Source organism: Eucalyptus grandis, chromosome 6 (genome assembly GCF_016545825.1).
Source record: "Eucalyptus grandis isolate ANBG69807.140 chromosome 6, ASM1654582v1, whole genome shotgun sequence".
NCBI classification, from domain to species: Eukaryota; Viridiplantae; Streptophyta; class Magnoliopsida; order Myrtales; family Myrtaceae; genus Eucalyptus; species Eucalyptus grandis.
This window is the reverse complement of record NC_052617.1, coordinates 12470638-12478975: the sequence shown is the minus strand read 5'-3', so window position 1 is coordinate 12478975 and position 8338 is coordinate 12470638. Positions and strand designations below refer to the sequence as shown.

The following is an 8338-nucleotide window of genomic DNA, read 5'->3' as shown; positions in this document are numbered from 1 at the left end:
GGGAACACATCTAGAAACTCTCTAAGAATAGAAATACTTTTTGATTTTATAACATCCTTTATTTTGTTTTTAGACAGGCCATATAACCATAGCAGTCTATTTTCAAAAGTCCCTTTGCTTGCAAGGCTAAGACCAATATTGCAAAAGTGCCTTTAAATTATCTTGAAAAGAAGAATTCAAGTTGATTTGAAAGTCAAAAGCCAACTCTCTTTAGAAATCAATCAAGATATATATATAATTCACACATATTTCTTCAACACAAGATTAGCAACTAAAAAACACTACTAGGATTATCAATGTGCAATTCACATAAAACAATTAGGCAACACATCTTCTTAACAAATCTTATAGAGATAAAGGAATAAGTAGGGCCACGATCAAATAACTTAAAAGCATATTACTGCAATAGAATCGTTACCTATAGCAACTGCATTGAATGTTGCAGCATCCTACTCCATTATAGGGAAAGCTTTGCCAGTCGCTCTATGCTTTTATTGGTTCCTTTGTGGCATGCAAACAGTACATCTATCTAGATATTCCTTAAATGCCTTGTTCATCAAATCCATATAAGTAGAAGACACACTTCTTAATCTAATAGACATGACAAGAAATTCATAATGACCATACCTTGCTCTGAAAGTAGTTTTAGGCATACTTTTATGTTCGACTGATGATACTAAGAATGAAAGTCAATCTTTGAAAGTACCTGAGCTCCTTGAAGTTCATCAAATAAATCATCAATTCAATGTAAAGGATATAGAAATATCCTTTACAATACTCTCTAACTATAGAAATACTTTCCAGTTCGTCCTTTCTTTTGTCTTCTAGACGAGCCATATAACCGTAGGAGTCCATTTTAAAATCCCATCACTCGCAAGTTTGAGACTACTATTGCAAAAGTGCCTTTACAATTTCCTGAAAAAAAAAAGAATTCAAGTTGATTTGAAAGTCAAAAGCCAACTTCTTTAAAAAGCAATCAAGAGAAGCATGATATGATATGATATGAACCAAATTATCTCTTCAATAACACTGAAATCCTATATATTTTCCTTCACTAGATCTATAGGCAATTTTACATTATCAATTTGCACACATTTGTTGAACACACGATCAACAATTGAAAGAACACCACTAGTAGTATCAACATGTAATCCGCATTAAAAAGTAAAAAGGCAACACTTCTTCTCAACAAATTCAGTAAAGATAAAGGAATGTATAGCATTAAGATAAAATAACCCAAAAGCATGCTATAGAATTGTTACTTGCAACAACAACATTGGATGTTGTGACGTCCTTCTCCGTTATGACGAAAACTTTTCCAATTACTCTTTGCTTTTGTTGGTTCATTGTGGCATACAAAGGTAAATTTGTCTAGATACTCCTTGAATTCCTTGTTCATCTAATCCATAAAAGCAACACACATATTTGTTAATCCAAAAGGAATGACCCTTCCTCACTCCAAAAGTAGTTTTGGACATCCTTTTATGTTTAGCTAATGATACTAAGAATGAATGTCAATTTTGGAAAATAATTGAGTTCCCTAAAGTTGATCAAATAAATCATCAATTCAATGTAAAGGATATATGTTTTTATCATCATCTTGTGAAGCTCTCAATAGTCTATATAAAGTCTCATGGTATTGTCTTTTTTCACAAGTAAGAAAGAGCTACCTAAGGTGAAACATTGGGTCTGATGAAACATTTATTCAAAAGCTCTTCCAACTAGGTCTTTAATTCTTTTAGTTTAGAATGCCATCCGATATGATGCTTTAGATCAATCATCAAGTCAATGCAGATTTCTTTCTTTCTATAAGGAGGCAAACACGATAGATACTATGGAAACACACCTAGAAATTCTCTAACAATAGGAATACTGTCCACTTCCATAACATGCTTTCTTTTGTCTTCTAGACAATCCATATAATCATAGGAGTCCATTTTAAAAATCCCCTTGCTTGCAAGGCTAAGTTCAACATTGCAAAAGTGCATTTACAATCCCTCCCCCCCAAAAAAAAACAAATTCAAGTTGATTTGAAAGTCAAAAGTCAACTTTCTTTGAAAAGTAATTAAAAGAAGCGTAATGTGAAATGAACCAAACTCTCTCTTAAATAACATCGAAATCCTATGTATTTACCTTTACTAGATCTATAGGAAATCTTACACTATCAATTTGCACTCATATCTTGAACACATGATCGCCAACTAAAAAAACACTACTAGGAGTATCAACGTGCAATTCACATTGAAAGAATCAGGCAACATGTCTTCTTAGCAAATTTAGTAGAGGTAAAGAAATGAGTAGCACAAAGATCAAATGACACAAAAGCATATCGCAATGCAATAGAATTGTCACCTGTAACTATTGCATTGATTGTTGCATCATCCTACTCCATTATGGCGAAAACTTTCCCAGTTGCACTATGCTTTCGTTGGTTCCGTTGTGGCATACAAACTTTAAATCTGTCCAAATACTCCTTGAACCTTGTTCATCAAATCCATGAAAACAGTAGACAAATTCGTTAAGTCAAATGGCATGAAAAGAATTCATAATGACCATAATGACCGTATCTTGATTTGAAGTAGTTTTAGGCATGCTTTTCAACTGATGGTACTAAGAGTGAAGATCAACTTCGGAAAATATCTGACCTCCCTTATGTTGATCAAATAAATTATCAATTAAATGTAAATGATATTTGTTATTATCATCAACTTATAAAGTTTCAAGTAATCTATAGAAAGTCTCATGCTACTGCATTTTTTCACCAATAAGATGAGAGCTTCCCAAGGTGATATATTTCGTCTGATGAAACATTTATCCAAAAGCTCACCCTACCAACTTTTCAATTCTATTAGTTCATAATGCCATATGATATGTTGTTTGATAGGTGTGAGTGGTTTCAGATTTTGTATAGGTTCCATATAGAACCTAGAATCTACTCGTTGGAACAGATTCCTCATTTTTTGGAACTTAGATTTTACTCTGCAGATTTTGAAACTTGGAATCTACCTTGTCACAGGCTCCGGAGTCTACCCATATTCCACTTGTATTATTAATTGAACGATTTCAAACACCTTTAATGACCACCACTTATTACTAATCCACCGACAAAACTTATATTTAGACACGTGACGAATATGAAATATTAACAAAGTGTTAAGCACAAAATGGAAACTCAGACTTGTAGTTCCAAATTATACAATCATCATCGGACCATGGAATACCATAGGATCGTATGAAGACACAGGCTGAGAAAAACATAAAAAACTTGTTACAAGTTACAGGTTTCAAGTTGCAACTACTTATAACCTTAAACCTATTCGTCGAAACAAGTTCTCCAATTTTTGGAATCTGGAACCTATCCAACGTACATTGAAATCTAGAACTAAATAGGTTCCCATCAATCTGGTTCTTTAGTTTTAGGTTCCACCTGAAACCATGCTCACCCCTAGTCCTTGAGATATAGGTGTTGTACCAATCATCAAGTCAATGCAGATTTCAATCTTTATATAAGGAGGCAAACTTGGTGGATGCTTAGGAAACACATTTGGAAACTCTCTGACAATAGGAATACTTTCCAGTTTTATAACATCATTTCTTTTGTCATTTAGACGAGCAAGATAACCATTGCAGTCCATTTTCAAAAGTCCCCTTGCTTGCAAGGCTCTAATTACTATTGGAAAAGTGTCTTTACAGTATCTCGAAAATAAGAATTCAAGATGATTTGAAAGTTAAAGGCAACTCTCTTTAAAAAGCGATCAATAGGAGCATGATGTGATAAAACCCAAATTATCTCTTACATACGACCAAAATCCTATATATTTACCTTCTCAAGATCTATAGGCAATATTATGCTATCACTTTGCACGGGCTAATTCTATAAAAAAGCATCATCTTTAGGTTGATGGACAAATTTAGCCAAATTTTTTTTTTGTCTCATGAAAAAGCACAAACTTTAGGTCGAGGGACAAATCTGGCCCGAACTTTTTTTTGTCTCGTAAAAAAACACAAACTTTAGGTTAAGTGACAATTCTGGCCCAATTTTTGTTTTGTCTCATAAAAAATAACAAACTTTCACTCCTATCCAAAATCTAACCCTTACCATTAACTTTCTATTTGAAGTTAACCTTATTTCAAGAGAAAATGTTCTAGCTGTGAGGTTGGTGGATCTCATCCATGGTTTCTCTTGACAAGCGGTGATCTACAGTTTCATATTATGACAAAACAATAAAGTCTAGCGAGAGAAATTCAATCGGGAGATTTTTTTACTTGCTAGTGAAGTATAGGAGATGGCATAGTTTCACTGTTATTCTTCAAGCTATGGCTCAAACAAGAAGAAAATGGATGGTGTTAGCCAACAAGTGCACATGGATTAAGGACAATCAATGAATATAAGTTAAGGGTGGCCAGATTTAGAATTTAAGTGAAAGTTGATGATTTTTTTCCAAACAAAAAAAATTTGGGCCAAAATTGTCACTCGACCTAAAGTTTGTGCTTTTTTACGAGACAAAAAAGAGTTTGGGCCAAATTTGTCCATTGACCTAAAGTTGGTGCTTTTTTTCGAGACAAAAAAAAGTTTGGGTTAGATTTGTCCATCGACCTAAAGTTGGTGCTTTTTTTTGGAATTAACCCCATTTTGCACATGTTTCTTGAACACACGACCAACATCTAAAAAAAACACCAATACAAGTATCAAGTATCAACATGTGATTTGCATAAAAAAATAAAAATCAGCACACATCTTCTCAGCAAAATTTGGTAGAGACAAGGGATTGCATAGCACCAAGATCAAATAATGCAAAAGCATATCGCGATTAATTAGAACTGTCACCTGCAATGACTGCATTGTGCTGCAGCATCCTACTCCGTTATGGCAAAAGCTTTCCTAGTCGCACTCTGCTTTTGTTGGTTCCCTTGTGGCATACAAACAGTGCGGACATTCCTCCATACGGAACAAGTGTATGGTATGTGTCCAAGCTGCCCACATAAAAATAATGATGTACTCTCAGCTAGAGCAGCCCTTTGCATACAACAACCGCATGGTCTATGTCTAATGTTCCCACATACAAAGCACGCCCTTGTATTTCAGTGACATTTACCACTGTGATGTTTCCCAAGTGTTGATAGAAATCTGGTTATTTTGGTTTTTGAACCTTCCAGGTCGGCTCTATCCGACATATTTATCATTTGCTCGCTCGATTAAAAGTTTAGTAGTACTCTTTTATTGTATGGAAAAAAAAATCCTCCTCTCTTTGAACAAAGGGTCTTCTTATGTGCCAACAATATTTGAACTGATGAGAGGAACTAAGGTAATAAGGCGGTATACTATATGCATATATATATATTAACGCTCCTTTTAGCTACCTATGCAATCTGTTATCAATTCCAATTGAAAGATCCATTAATACAACTAACAGAGAATTATAAATGGATTAGTCTTTTTGTAACTCGATATCAACAAATGTCATAAACTCTTCTACCTACACAAGTATAGGGTAATTGACACAGCCGTCATCTTACCCAAATGATGAAGCTTCAAACATAGATATGAAACTGTTCTTCCTACCCTGCAATGCGTCCTTCCGTCTTGTGCCAAAGTAGTTACCTCTCACCTCTGCCAAATCTAGTTTGAAAGAGTTCACCATATCAGTTTGCATCGTACCAACAGAGTCTTCCTGCGATCAGTGACCAAACAATCACCACGGAGCCTTATAAAATTCTGCACTATTTGATCGTGTATATGCTTCACGAGAGAGGTTTTATCCAGTTCCCCCTGTCCCGAAACGCCAGTACAGAGCATCTCTTCCTTCATCAAGCAATCCCAAATCTCTTCCCTTCTTGTTTGAGAAGCTTGTCCCACTAGTTCACCTGGTTGTAGTTCATAGGCTCAGGCCAGTTTCACATCCAACGTGAGACCGCTATATCTTCCCTTCTCGTGCAATATTTCCACTTCCAGCAGATGCGATTGTGTTCCTTTGTATTCGAATCAGAAATCCTTTGAGCAGTTTGAATCTATTTCAGTGGAGCGTGTCATTAGGAAGTCCAATAAAAGTGCCAACTGGGTTTTACTGGCAGCTACTGCTTGTAGCAAGATGTGTTCTCGGAATCAGATCCGGGACCCCCACTTCGTTTAATGTCTCTTCTCCTCGATGATGTGAAAGCTTTGCCCCATTAGCAGGATTGTTCTGTACTGGAAAGTTTATGGGAATGAAGCGATTCTTTTCGTGCAAGAAAAAAGGAAAACGAGCATAAGAAAGGATCCTATAATGGTAGATTTGTTCATGAACTAACAGATCTACAAAAAGAGAGAACAGACAAACGACAAGACACAAGATCAAAATTCTTTTCATGTTCCTTGTGTGCAAGGATTTGCGGAATAAATCTAGGAAAATCGGAATCAAGAGACGTGGATTGCGCAGGAAAATTTAGGGAAGGAAAAAAGAAAGCCCGAAGTTTCCACTAAACTAAAGCAGTCTCACCTGGTCAAATCTTGCTGACGACCCTCCAATGGAAATAGCGCAGCAAGAGATTAATTCAACAATGGAACCGAGAGACAACATAGGGAGAGTAAAGAAAGGAATGGATGCAAGAGAGAAGCCAAAGTAGAGGAAAATGAAGTGTATAGAAGCAGAGGAAACTTCGCGGTCGCTCTGGTCTTTGTCAACGCCCGAAACAAGAGTCTTGACGCATGGGGCCTAAGGGGGACGCCTTCTTGGAAGATGGGTTCATTTTCTGCTTTATCATCACGTATTCACGTTGTCCAAAAAGATTATTCTAGATACTTGCGTACACCTTCCTGGAAGATAGCCAAAGACTTGGGGTCACATGAGAGGCATCTTTGTTCCCATGTGAAAGTCGCTTTCATGTCAAAAACTGGTTGATGCCATGTGCGATGCTGATAAACATATTTGTAAGAGGTCGTTTGTTTGATAGAAAATTACTTTTGGAAAATTATTCTGCGACTTTCCCATGTATGGATTGCAAAAATGAATTGATCTATGAAAAATGTTTTTCGTGAATTTAAAACAACAAGTTTATATTAGGGGAAAACGATTTTTCCTTCTAGCAAGAAAACTAACTATTTACCTTGAACAAAAGAAAGCTAACTAGTTACCTTGGAAATGATTTTCATGGATAATATTTTTCTATCTCATAAAGTTTTATTTGCTTTTCTGCTTCATCATCATATTACATAGCATGTAGGATAATTTTGCAATCAAATGATTTTCATGGTGCGTTTGTTTCACATAAAACGTTTTCCTTATTTTCTAGCATTTGGTTTGTTTAAACGCGAGTCAACATAAATTATTTTTCTAGTTAATGAAAAATATTTTCCTACAAAAGCTTAAATTCACAAAAATGATTTCCTTTTTTGAAAGAATGAGAAAACATTTTCCAAAATGTTTCATAGTTTTAGGGTCCTTGATTATAGAAAAATTTATTCTTATAAAAATATTTTAAAGAAATTGATTTTTTAATTATTTTTAAAATTTTTGATTTTTTTATTATCATTCCTTTTCTTTTTGTTTTTTTTTTTCTTTCTTTCTTTTTGTTTTGTTTTGTTTTTTTCTTCTTTCCTCTTATACTTTTTTTTTTTTTTCTTCCTTCTTCCCCCTTCTTCCTTCGCTAGAGGCGTAGCCAAGACACGGGTTGACGAGCTCAAAGCTTGACTAATCCAGGTGAGCTTGAACTTCGTTGAGGCCGGCAAGCTTGCTACTCACTAGATCTAGGTGAGCTCGAACTCAACCAAGGCTGGTGAGCTCGTGGCTCAATTGATCCGGCGAGTCGAGCTTCGTCAAGTCCGGCAAGCTCGCGGCTCGCTCGAGTTCGCCAATTCCAAGTGGGCTCTACTCCGCTGAAGCTGGTGAGGTGAAGTTGTGGCCGTTGCCGGCAAGTAGTGGCGGAGAAAGGGAGAAAAAGAAACGGAAATAAATGAAAAAAGAAAAAAATTAAATATTAAAAATTTCCATTTTTAGAAAGAAAATGAAAATAACAAGGAGAGAAATAACAAAATTAAAAATTCGAATTTTCAAAAAAATTAACAAAATTTAACTTTTTTTTGTGTGTGCATGAAATGAAGTTATAAGATTAAAATCATTTTCCAATAATATCCAAACAACATAAAGCATTTTTGATAATATATCACCAAACAAAAGAAAACTAACTATATTTCTCGAAAATGTTTTACTGGAAAGTATTTTCCTATATCATTCAATTCTCTGCGAAACAAATGTGCCCTCACAAAAAATCAATATCTCGAAAAGAATTTATTTAGAAAATATTATTTATATTGCTTATAGAAATAAATTAGTGAAAAATATTTTCATTGATGATAAAAATT

The 8338-nt window shown here is 34.9% G+C and overlaps 1 long non-coding RNA gene across 3 annotated transcripts; it reads right to left on the bottom strand.

Annotated features, from left to right (window-relative positions):
* Positions 1-571: 571 nt before the first annotated feature.
* On the bottom strand, positions 572-6693 carry LOC104448433. Of its 3 annotated transcripts, none has more exons than XR_726297.3 (5): positions 6477-6693; positions 5518-6215; positions 4829-4974; positions 2353-2480; positions 572-915 (listed from the first exon to the last, which is right to left on the bottom strand). It is a non-coding gene; the product is annotated as an uncharacterized LOC104448433 (long non-coding RNA). The 3 variants fall into 3 exon arrangements; XR_005552218.1 differs by having other exon boundaries at positions 5518-6187; XR_726295.3 differs by having other exon boundaries at positions 5518-6182.
* Positions 6694-8338: the final 1645 nt, after the last annotated feature.